Source organism: Pseudophryne corroboree, chromosome 4 (assembly GCF_028390025.1).
Source record: "Pseudophryne corroboree isolate aPseCor3 chromosome 4, aPseCor3.hap2, whole genome shotgun sequence".
Taxonomy (NCBI): Eukaryota; Metazoa; Chordata; class Amphibia; order Anura; family Myobatrachidae; genus Pseudophryne; species Pseudophryne corroboree.
The window spans coordinates 7,380,483-7,393,118 of NC_086447.1; positions in this window are offsets into that span (position 1 = coordinate 7,380,483).

Below are 12,636 nucleotides of genomic sequence, written 5' to 3' on the forward strand. Positions count from 1 at the left end.
GACAGTGAGAGGTGAGTGGGTATGTGTGACAGTAAGGGGTGAGTGGGTATGTGTGACAGTGAGTGTGTATGTGTGACAGTGAGAGGTGAGTGTGTATGTGTGACAGTGAGAGGTGAGTGGGTATGTGTGACAGTGAGAGGTGAGTGGGTATGTGTGACAGTGAGAGGTGAGTGGGTATGTGTGACAGTAAGGGGTGAGTGGGTATGTGTGACAGTGAGTGTGTATGTGTGACAGTGAGAGGTGAGTGTGTATGTGTGACAGTGAGAGGTGAGTGGGTATGTGTGACAGTGAGTGTGTATGTGTGACAGTGAGGTGAGTGTGTATGTGTGACAGTGAGAGGTGAGTGGTATGTGAGTGTGTATGTGTGACAGTGGAGGTGAGTGGGTATGTGTGACAGTGAGAGGTGAGTGGGTATGTGTGACAGTGAGAGGTGAGTGGGTATGTGTGACAGTGAGAGGTGAGTGTGTATGTGTGACAGTGAGAGGTGAGTGGGTATGTGTGACAGTGAGAGGTGAGTGGGTATGTGTGACAGTAAGGGTGAGTGGGTATGTGTGACAGTGAGAGGTGAGTGTGTATGTGTGACAGTGAGAGGTGAGTGGGTATGTGTGACAGTGAGAGGTGAGTGGGTATGTGTGACAGTGAGAGGTGAGTGGGTATGTGTGACAGTGAGAGGTGAGTGGGTATGTGTGACAGTGAGTGTGTATGTGTGACAGTGAGAGGTGAGTGTGTATGTGTGACAGTGAGAGGTGAGTGGGTATGTGTGACAGTGAGAGGTGAGTGGATATGTGTGACAGTGAGAGGTGAGTGTGTATGTGTGACAGTGAGAGGTGAGTGGGTATGTGTGACAGTGAGAGGTGAGTGGGTATGTGTGACAGTGAGTGTGTATGTGTGACAGTGAGAGGTGAGTGTGTATGTGTGACAGTGAGAGGTGAGTGGGTATGTGTGACAGTAAGGGTGAGTGGGTATGTGTGACAGTGAGTGTGTATGTGTGACAGTGAGAGGTGAGTGTGTATGTGTGACAGTGAGAGGTGAGTGGGTATGTGTGACAGTGAGAGGTGAGTGGGTATGTGTGACAGTGAGAGGTGAAGTGGGTATGTGTGACAGTGAGAGGTGAGTGGGTATGTGTGACAGTGAGAGGTGAGTGGGTAAGTGTGACAGTGAGTGGTGTATGTGTGACAGTAAGGGTGAGTGGGTATGTGTGACAGTGAGTGTGTATGTGTGACAGTGAGAGGTGAGTGTGTATGTGTGACAGTGAGAGGTGAGTGGGTATGTGTGACAGTGAGTGTGTATGTGTGACAGTGAGAGGTGAGTGGGTATGTGTGACAGTAAGGGGTGAGTGGGTATGTGTGACAGTGAGTGTGTATGTGTGACAGTGAGAGGTGAGTGTGTATGTGTGACAGTGAGAGGTGAGTGGGTATGTGTGACAGTGAGAGGTGAGTGGGTATGTGTGACAGTGAGAGGTGAGTGGGTATGTGTGACAGTGAGAGGTGAGTGGGTATGTGTGACAGTGAGTGTGTATGTGTGACAGTGAGAGGTGAGTGTGTATGTGTGACAGTGAGAGGTGAGTGGGTATGTGTGACAGTAAGGGGTGAGTGGGTATGTGTGACAGTGAGTGTGTATGTGTGACAGTGAGAGGTGAAGTGGGTATGTGTGACAGTAAGGGGTGAGTGGGTATGTGTGACAGTGAGTGGGTATGTGTGACAGTGAGAGGTGAGTGGGTATGTGTGACAGTGAGAGGTGAGTGGGTATGTGTGACAGTGAGTGTGTATGTGTGACAGTGAGAGGTGAGTGGGTATGTGTGACAGTGAGAGGTGAGTGGGTATGTGTGACAGTGAGTGTGTATGTGTGACAGTGAGAGGTGAGTGGGTATGTGTGACAGTGAGAGGTGAGTGGGTATGTGTGACAGTGAGAGTTGAGTGGGTATGTGTGACAGTAAGGGGTGAGTGGGTATGCGTTACAGTGAGTGTGTATGTGTGACAGTGAGAGGTGAGTGGGTATGTGTGACAGTAAGGGGTGAGTGGGTATGTGTGACAGTGAGAGGTGAGTGGGTATGTGTGACAGTGAGAGGTGAGTGGGTATGTGTGACAGTGAGAGGTGAGTGGGTATGTGTGACAGTGAGAGGTGAGTGGGTATGTGTGACAGTGAGAGGTGAGTGGGTATGTGTGACAGTGAGAGGTGAGTGGGTATGTGTGACAGTGAGTGTGCTATGTGTGACAGTGAGAGGTGAGTGTGTATGTGTGACAGTGAGAGGTGAGTGGGTATGTGTGACAGTGAGTGTGTATGTGTGACAGTGAGAGGTGAGTGTGTATGTGTGACAGTGAGAGGTGAGTGGGTATGTGTGACAGTAAGGGGTGAGTGGGTATGTGTGACAGTGAGTGTGTATGTGTGACAGTGAGAGGTGAGTGTGTATGTGTGACAGTGAGAGGTGAGTGGGTATGTGTGACAGTAAGGGGTGAGTGGGTATGTGTGACAGTGAGTGTGTATGTGTGACAGTGAGAGGTGAGTGTGTATGTGTGACAGTGAGAGGTGAGTGGGTATGTGTGACAGTAAGGGGTGAGTGGGTATGTGTGACAGTGAGTGTGTATGTGTGACAGTGAGAGGTGAGTGTGTATGTGTGACAGTGAGAGGTGAGTGGGTATGTGTGACAGTGAGAGGTGAGTGGGTATGTGAGTGAGTGTGTATGTGTGACAGTGAGAGGTGAGTGGGTATGTGTGACAGTGAGAGGTGAGTGGGTATGTGTGACAGTAAGGGTGAGTGGGTATGTGTGACAGTGAGAGGTGAGTGTGTATGTGTGACAGTGAGAGGTGAGTGGGTATGTGTGACAGTGAGAGGTGAGTGGGTATGTGTGACAGTAAGGGGTGAGTGGGTATGTGTGACAGTGAGTGTGTATGTGTGACAGTGAGAGGTGAGTGTGTATGTGTGACAGTGAGAGGTGAGTGGGTATGTGTGACAGTAAGGGGTGAGTGGGTATGTGTGACAGTGAGTGTGTATGTGTGACAGTGAGAGGTGAGTGTGTATGTGTGACAGTGAGAGGTGAGTGGGTATGTGTGACAGTAAGGGGTGAGTGGGTATGTGTGACAGTGAGAGGTGAGTGGGTATGTGTGACAGTGAGAGGTGAGTGGGTATGTGTGACAGTGAGAGGTGAGTGGGTATGTGTGACAGTGAGAGGTGAGTGGGTATGTGTGACAGTAAGGGGTGAGTGGGTATGTGTGACAGTGAGAGATGAGTGGGTATGTGTGACAGTGAGTGTGTATGTGTGACAGTGAGAGGTGAGTGGGTATGTGTGACAGTAAGGGTGAGTGGGTATGTGTGACAGTAAGGGGTGAGTGGGTATGTGTGACAGTGAGTGTGTATGTGTGACAGTGAGAGGTGAGTGTGTATGTGTGACAGTGAGAGGTGAGTGGGTATGTGTGACAGTAAGGGGTGAGTGGGTATGTGTGACAGTGAGTGTGTATGTGTGACAGTGAGAGGTGAGTGTGTATGTGTGACAGTGAGAGGTGAGTGGGTATGTGTGACAGTAAGGGGTGAGTGGGTATGTGTGACAGTGAGTGTGTATGTGTGACAGTGAGAGGTGAGTGGGTATGTGTGACAGTGAGAGGTGAGTGGGTATGTGTGACAGTAAGGGGTGAGTGGGTATGTGTGACAGTGAGTGTGTATGTGTGACAGTGAGAGGTGAGTGGGTATGTGTGACAGTGAGAGGTGAGTGGGTATGTGTGACAGTGAGAGTTGAGTGGGTATGTGTGACAGTAAGGGTGAGTGGGTATGCGTTACAGTGAGTGTGTATGTGTGACAGTGAGAGGTGAGTGGGTATGTGTGACAGTGAGTGTGTATGTGTGACAGTGAGAGGTGAGTGTGTATGTGTGACAGTGAGAGGTGAGTGGGTATGTGTGACAGTGAGAGGTGAGTGGATATGTGTGACAGTGAGAGGTGAGTGGGTATGTGTGACAGTGAGAGGTGAGTGTGTATGTGTGACAGTGAGAGGTGAGTGGGTATGTGTGACAGTGAGTGTGTATGTGTGACAGTGAGAGGTGAGTGTGTATGTGTGACAGTGAGAGGTGAGTGGGTATGTGTGACAGTGAGAGGTGAGTGGGTATGTGTGACAGTAGAGGGGTGAGTGTGTATGTGTGACAGTGAGAGGTGAGTGTGTATGTGTGACAGTGAGAGGTGAGTGGGTATGTGTGACAGTAAGGGGTGAGTGGGTATGTGTGACAGTGAGTGTGTATGTGTGACAGTAAGGGGTGAGTGGGTATGTGTGACAGTGAGTGTGTATGTGTGACAGTGAGAGGTGAGTGTGTATGTGTGACAGTGAGAGGTGAGTGGGTATGTGTGACAGTGAGTGTGTATGTGTGACAGTGAGAGGTGAGTGTGTATGTGTGACAGTGAGAGGTGAGTGGGTATGTGTGACAGTAAGGGGTGAGTGGGTATGTGTGACAGTGAGTGTGTATGTGTGACAGTGAGAGGTGAGTGTGTATGTGTGACAGTGAGAGGTGAGTGGGTATGTGTGACAGTGAGAGGTGAGTGGGTATGTGTGACAGTGAGAGGTGAGTGGGTATGTGTGACAGTGAGAGGTGAGTGTGTATGTGTGACAGTGAGAGGTGAGTGGGTATGTGTGACAGTGAGTGTGTATGTGTGACAGTGAGAGGTGAGTGTGTATGTGTGACAGTGAGAGGTGAGTGGGTATGTGTGATAGTAAGGGGTGAGTGGGTATGTGTGACAGTGAGTGTGTATGTGTGACAGTGAGAGGTAAGTGGGTATGTGTGACAGTAAGGGGTGAGTGGGTATGTGTGACAGTGAGTGGGTATGTGTGACAGTGAGAGGTGAGTGGGTATGTGTGACAGTGAGAGGTGAGTGGGTATGTGTGACAGTGAGAGGTGAGTGGGTATGTTTGACAGTGAGAGGTGAGTGGGTATGTGTGACAGTGAGTGTGTATGTGTGACAGTGAGAGGTGAGTGGGTATGTGTGACAGTGAGAGGTGAGTGGGTATGTGTGACAGTGAGTGTGTATGTGTGACAGTGAGAGGTGAGTGGGTATGTGTGACAGTGAGAGGTGAGTGGGTATGTGTGACAGTGAGAGTTGAGTGGGTATGTGTGACAGTAAGGGGTGAGTGGGTATGCGTTACAGTGAGTGTGTATGTGTGACAGTGAGAGGTGAGTGGGTATGTGTGACAGTAAGGGGTGAGTGGGTATGTGTGACAGTGAGAGGTGAGTGGGTATGTGTGACAGTGAGAGGTGAGTGGGTATGTGTGACAGTGAGAGGTGAGTGGGTATGTGTGACAGTGAGTGTGTATGTGTGACAGTGAGAGGTGAGTGTGTATGTGTGACAGTGAGAGGTGAGTGGGTATGTGTGACAGTGAGTGTGTATGTGTGACAGTGAGAGGTGAGTGTGTATGTGTGACAGTGAGAGGTGAGTGGGTATGTGTGACAGTAAGGGGTGAGTGGGTATGTGTGACAGTGAGTGTGTATGTGTGACAGTGAGAGGTGAGTGTGTATGTGTGACAGTGAGAGGTGAGTGGGTATGTGTGACAGTGAGAGGTGAGTGGGTATGTGTGACAGTGAGAGGTGAGTGGGTATGTGTGACAGTAAGGGGTGAGTGGGTATGTGTGACAGTGAGTGTGTATGTGTGACAGTGAGAGGTGAGTGTGTATGTGTGACAGTGAGAGGTGAGTGGGTATGTGTGACAGTGAGTGTGTATGTGTGACAGTGAGAGGTGAGTGTGTATGTGTGACAGTGAGAGGTGAGTGGGTATGTGAGTGTGTATGTGTGACAGTGGGAGGTGAGTGGGTATGTGTGACAGTGAGAGGTGAGTGGGTATGTGTGACAGTGAGAGGTGAGTGGGTATGTGTGACAGTGAGAGGTGAGTGTGTATGTGTGACAGTGAGAGGTGAGTGGGTATGTGTGACAGTGAGAGGTGAGTGGGTATGTGTGACAGTAATGGGTGAGTGGGTATGTGTGACAGTGAGAGGTGAGTGTGTATGTGTGACAGTGAGAGGTGAGTGGGTATGTGTGACAGTGAGAGGTGAGTGGGTATGTGTGACAGTGAGAGGTGAGTGGGTATGTGTGACAGTGAGAGGTGAGTGGGTATGTGTGACAGTGAGTGTGTATGTGTGACAGTGAGAGGTGAGTGTGTATGTGTGACAGTGAGAGGTGAGTGGGTATGTGTGACAGTGAGAGGTGAGTGGATATGTGTGACAGTGAGAGGTGAGTGTGTATGTGTGACAGTGAGAGGTGAGAGGGTATGTGTGACAGTGAGAGGTGAGTGGGTATGTGTGACAGTGAGTGTGTATGTGTGACAGTGAGAGGTGAGTGTGTATGTGTGACAGTGAGAGGTGAGTGGGTATGTGTGACAGTAAGGGGTGAGTGGGTATGTGTGACAGTGAGTGTGTATGTGTGACAGTGAGAGGTGAGTGTGTATGTGTGACAGTGAGAGGTGAGTGGGTATGTGTGACAGTGAGAGGTGAGTGGGTATGTGTGACAGTGAGAGGTGAATGGGTATGTGTGACAATGAGAGGTGAGTGGGTATGTGTGACAGTGAGAGATGAGTGGGTAAGTGTGACAGTGAGTGTGTATGTGTGACAGTAAGGGGTGAGTGGGTATGTGTGACAGTGAGTGTGTATGTGTGACAGTGAGAGGTGAGTGTGTATGTGTGACAGTGAGAGGTGAGTGGGTATGTGTGACAGTGAGTGTGTATGTGTGACAGTGAGAGGTGAGTGGGTATGTGTGACAGTAAGGGGTGAGTGGGTATGTGTGACAGTGAGTGTGTATGTGTGACAGTGAGAGGTGAGTGTGTATGTGTGACAGTGAGAGGTGAGTGGGTATGTGTGACAGTGAGAGGTGAGTGGGTATGTGTGACAGTGAGAGGTGAGTGTGTATGTGTGACAGTGAGAGGTGAGTGGGTATGTGTGACAGTGAGTGTGTATGTGTGACAGTGAGAGGTGAGTGTGTATGTGTGACAGTGAGAGGTGAGTGGGTATGTGTGATAGTAAGGGGTGAGTGGGTATGTGTGACAGTGAGTGTGTATGTGTGACAGTGAGAGGTAAGTGGGTATGTGTGACAGTAAGGGGTGAGTGGGTATGTGTGACAGTGAGTGGGTATGTGTGACAGTGAGAGGTGAGTGGGTATGTGTGACAGTGAGAGGTGAGTGGGTATGTGTGACAGTGAGTGTGTATGTGTGACAGTGAGAGGTGAGTGGGTATGTGTGACAGTGAGAGGTGAGTGGGTATGTGTGACAGTGAGTGTGTATGTGTGACAGTGAGAGGTGAGTGGGTATGTGTGACAGTGAGAGGTGAGTGGGTATGTGTGACAGTGAGAGTTGAGTGGGTATGTGTGACAGTAAGGGGTGAGTGGGTATGCGTTACAGTGAGTGTGTATGTGTGACAGTGAGAGGTGAGTGGGTATGTGTGACAGTAAGGGTGAGTGGGTATGTGTGACAGTGAGAGGTGAGTGGGTATGTGTGACAGTGAGAGGTGAGTGGGTATGTGTGACAGTGAGAGGTGAGTGGGTATGTGTGACAGTGAGAGGTGAGTGGGTATGTGTGACAGTGAGAGGTGAGTGGGTATGTGTGACAGTGAGTGTGCATGTGTGACAGTGAGAGGTGAGTGTGTATGTGTGACAGTGAGAGGTGAGTGGGTATGTGTGACAGTGAGTGTGTATGTGTGACAGTGAGAGGTGAGTGTGTATGTGTGACAGTGAGAGGTGAGTGGGTATGTGTGACAGTAAGGGGTGAGTGGGTATGTGTGACAGTGAGTGTGTATGTGTGACAGTGAGAGGTGAGTGTGTATGTGTGACAGTGAGAGGTGAGTGGGTATGTGTGACAGTAAGGGGTGAGTGGGTATGTGTGACAGTGAGTGTGTATGTGTGACAGTGAGAGGTGAGTGTGTATGTGTGACAGTGAGAGGTGAGTGGGTATGTGTGACAGTAAGGGGTGAGTGGGTATGTGTGACAGTGAGTGTGTATGTGTGACAGTGAGAGGTGAGTGTGTATGTGTGACAGTGAGAGGTGAGTGGGTATGTGTGACAGTGAGAGGTGAGTGGGTATGTGAGTGTGTATGTGTGACAGTGAGAGGTGAGTGGGTATGTGTGACAGTGAGAGGTGAGTGGGTATGTGTGACAGTAAGGGGTGAGTAAGTATGTGTGACAGTGAGAGGTGAGTGTGTATGTGTGACAGTGAGAGGTGAGTGGGTATGTGTGACAGTGAGAGGTGAGTGGGTATGTGTGACAGTAAGGGGTGAGTGGGTATGTGTGACAGTGAGTGTGTATGTGTGACAGTGAGAGGTGAGTGTGTATGTGTGACAGTGAGAGGTGAGTGGGTATGTGTGACAGTAAGGGGTGAGTGGGTATGTGTGACAGTGAGTGTGTATGTGTGACAGTGAGAGGTGAGTGTGTATGTGTGACAGTGAGAGGTGAGTGGGTATGTGTGACAGTAAGGGGTGAGTGGGTATGTGTGACAGTGAGAGGTGAGTGTGTATGTGTGACAGTGAGAGGTGAGTGGGTATGTGTGACAGTGAGAGGTGAGTGGGTATGTGTGACAGTGAGAGGTGAGTGGGTATGTGTGACAGTAAGGGGTGAGTGGGTATGTGTGACAGTGAGAGATGAGTGGGTATGTGTGACAGTGAGTGTGTATGTGTGACAGTGAGAGGTGAGTGGGTATGTGTGACAGTAAGGGGTGAGTGGGTATGTGTGACAGTAAGGGGTGAGTGGGTATGTGTGACAGTGAGTGTGTATGTGTGACAGTGAGAGGTGAGTGTGTATGTGTGACAGTGAGAGGTGAGTGGGTATGTGTGACAGTAAGGGGTGAGTGGGTATGTGTGACAGTGAGTGTGTATGTGTGACAGTGAGAGGTGAGTGGGTATGTGTGACAGTGAGAGGTGAGTGGGTATGTGTGACAGTAAGGGGTGAGTGGGTATGTGTGACAGTGAGTGTGTATGTGTGACAGTGAGAGGTGAGTGGGTATGTGTGACAGTGAGAGGTGAGTGGGTATGTGTGACAGTGAGAGTTGAGTGGGTATGTGTGACAGTAAGGGGTGAGTGGGTATGCGTTACAGTGAGTGTGTATGTGTGACAGTGAGAGGTGAGTGGGTATGTGTGACAGTGAGTGTGTATGTGTGACAGTGAGAGATGAGTGGGTATGTGTGACAGTGAGTGTGTATGTGTGACAGTGAGAGGTGAGTGGGTATGTGTGACAGTAAGGGGTGAGTGGGTATGTGTGACAGTGAGTGTGTATGTGTGACAGTGAGAGGTGAGTGTGTATGTGTGACAGTGAGAGGTGAGTGGGTATGTGTGACAGTGAGAGGTGAGTGGGAATGTGTGACAGTAAGGGGTGAGTGGGTATGTGTGACAGTGAGTGTGTATGTGTGACAGTGAGAGGTGAGTGTGTATGTGTGACAGTGAGAGGTGAGTGGGTATGTGTGACAGTGAGTGTGTATGTGTGACAGTGAGAGGTGAGTGTGTATGTGTGACAGTGAGAGGTGAGTGGGTATGTGTGACAGTAAGGGGTGAGTGGGTATGTGTGACAGTGAGTGTGTATGTGTGACAGTGAGAGGTGAGTGTGTATGTGTGACAGTGAGAGGTGAGTGGGTATGTGTGACAGTGAGAGGTGAGTGGGTATGTGTGACAGTGAGAGGTGAGTGTGTATGTGTGACAGTGAGAGGTGAGTGGGTATGTGTGACAGTGAGTGTGTATGTGTGACAGTGAGAGGTGAGTGTGTATGTGTGACAGTGAGAGGTGAGTGGGTATGTGTGATAGTAAGGGGTGAGTGGGTATGTGTGACAGTGAGTGTGTATGTGTGACAGTGAGAGGTAAGTGGGTATGTGTGACAGTAAGGGTTGAGTGGGTATGTGTGACAGTGAGTGGGTATGTGTGACAGTGAGAGGTGAGTGGGTATGTGTGACAGTGAGAGGTGAGTGGGTATGTGTGACAGTGAGTGTGTATGTGTGACAGTGAGAGGTGAGTGGGTATGTGTGACAGTGAGAGGTGAGTGGGTATGTGTGACAGTGAGTGTGTATGTGTGACAGTGAGAGGTGAGTGGGTATGTGTGACAGTGAGAGGTGAGTGGGTATGTGTGACAGTGAGTGTGTATGTGTGACAGTGAGAGGTGAGTGGGTATGTGTGACAGTGAGAGGTGAGTGGGTTTGTGTGACAGTGAGAGTTGAGTGGGTATGTGTGACAGTAAGGGGTGAGTGGGTATGCGATACAGTGAGTGTGTATGTGTGACAGTGAGAGGTGAGTGGGTATGTGTGACAGTAAGGGGTGAGTGGGTATGTGTGACAGTGAGAGGTGAGTGGGTATGTGTGACAGTGAGAGGTGAGTGGGTATGTGTGACAGTGAGAGGTGAGTGGGTATGTGTGACAGTGAGAGGTGAGTGGGTATGTGTGACAGTGAGAGGTGAGTGGGTATGTGTGACAGTGAGTGTGTATGTGTGACAGTGAGAGGTGAGTGTGTATGTGTGACAGTGAGAGGTGAGTGGGTATGTGTGACAGTGAGCGTGTATGTGTGACAGTGAGAGGTGAGTGTGTATGTGTGACAGTGAGAGGTGAGTGGGTATGTGTGACAGTAAGGGGTGAGTGTGTATGTGTGACAGTGAGAGGTGAGTGTGTATGTGTGACAGTGAGAGGTGAGTGGGTATGTGTGACAGTAAGGGGTGAGTGGGTATGTGTGACAGTGAGTGTGTATGTGTGACAGTGAGAGGTGAGTGTGTATGTGTGACAGTGAGAGGTGAGTGGGTATGTGTGACAGTGAGAGGTGAGTGGGTATGTGTGACAGTAAGGGGTGAGTGGGTATGTGTGACAGTGAGTGTGTATGTGTGACAGTGAGAGGTGAGTGTGTATGTGTGACAGTGAGAGGTGAGTGGGTATGTGTGACAGTGAGTGTGTATGTGTGACAGTGAGAGGTGAGTGTGTATGTGTGACAGTGAGAGGTGAGTGGGTATGTGAGTGTGTATGTGTGACAGTGGGAGGTGAGTGGGTATGTGTGACAGTGAGAGGTGAGTGGGTATGTGTGACAGTGAGAGGTGAGTGGGTATGTGTGACAGTGAGAGGTGAGTGTGTATGTGTGACAGTGAGAGGTGAGTGGGTATGTGTGACAGTGAGAGGTGAGTGGGTATGTGTGACAGTAAGGGGTGAGTGGGTATGTGTGACAGTGAGAGGTGAGTGTGTATGTGTGACAGTGAGAGGTGAGTGGGTATGTGTGACAGTGAGAGGTGAGTGGGTATGTGTGACAGTGAGAGGTGAGTGGGTATGTGTGACAGTGAGAGGTGAGTGGGTATGTGTGACAGTGAGTGTGTATGTGTGACAGTGAGAGGTGAGTGTGTATGTGTGACAGTGAGAGGTGAGTGGGTATGTGTGACAGTGAGAGGTGAGTGGGTATGTGTGACAGTGAGAGGTGAGTGTGTATGTGTGACAGTGAGAGGTGAGTGGGTATGTGTGACAGTGAGAGGTGAGTGGGTATGTGTGACAGTGAGTGTGTATGTGTGACAGTGAGAGGTGAGTGTGTATGTGTGACAGTGAGAGGTGAGTGGGTATGTGTGACAGTAAGGGGTGAGTGGGTATGTGTGACAGTGAGTGTGTATGTGTGACAGTGAGAGGTGAGTGTGTATGTGTGACAGTGAGAGGTGAGTGGGTATGTGTGACAGTAAGGGGTGAGTGGGTATGTGTGACAGTGAGAGGTGAGTGTGTATGTGTGACAGTGAGAGGTGAGTGGGTATGTGTGACAGTGAGAGGTGAGTGGGTATGTGTGACAGTGAGAGGTGAGTGTGTATGTGTGACAGTGAGAGGTGAGTGGGTATGTGTGACAGTGAGTGTGTATGTGTGACAGTGAGAGGTGAGTGTGTATGTGTGACAGTGAGAGGTGAGTGGGTATGTGTGATAGTAAGGGGTGAGTGGGTATGTGTGACAGTGAGTGTGTATGTGTGACAGTGAGAGGTAAGTGGGTATGTGTGACAGTAAGGGGTGAGTGGGTATGTGTGACAGTGAGTGGGTATGTGTGACAGTGAGAGGTGAGTGGGTATGTGTGACAGTGAGAGGTGAGTGGGTATGTGTGACAGTGAGTGTGTATGTGTGACAGTGAGAGGTGAGTGGGTATGTGTGACAGTGAGAGGTGAGTGGGTATGTGTGACAGTGAGTGTGTATGTGTGACAGTGAGAGGTGACTGGGTATGTGTGACAGTGAGAGGTGAGTGGGTATGTGTGACAGTGAGTGTGTATGTGTGACAGTGAGAGGTGAGTGGGTATGTGTGACAGTGAGAGGTGAGTGGGTATGTGTGACAGTGAGAGTTGAGTGGGTATGTGTGACAGTAAGGGGTGAGTGGGTATGCGTTACAGTGAGTGTGTATGTGTGACAGTGAGAGGTGAGTGGGTATGTGTGACAGTAAGGGGTGAGTGGGTATGTGTGACAGTGAGAGGTGAGTGGGTATGTGTGACAGTGAGAGGTGAGTGAGTATGTGTGACAGTGAGAGGTGAGTGGGTATGTGTGACAGTGAGAGGTGAGTGGGTATGTGTGACAGTGAGTGTGTATGTGTGACAGTGAGAGGTGAGTGTGTATGTGTGACAGTGAGAGGTGAGTGGGTATGTGTGACAGTGAGCGTGTATGTGTGACAGTGAGAGGTGAGTGTGTATGTGTGACAGTGAGAGGTGAGTGGGTATGTGTG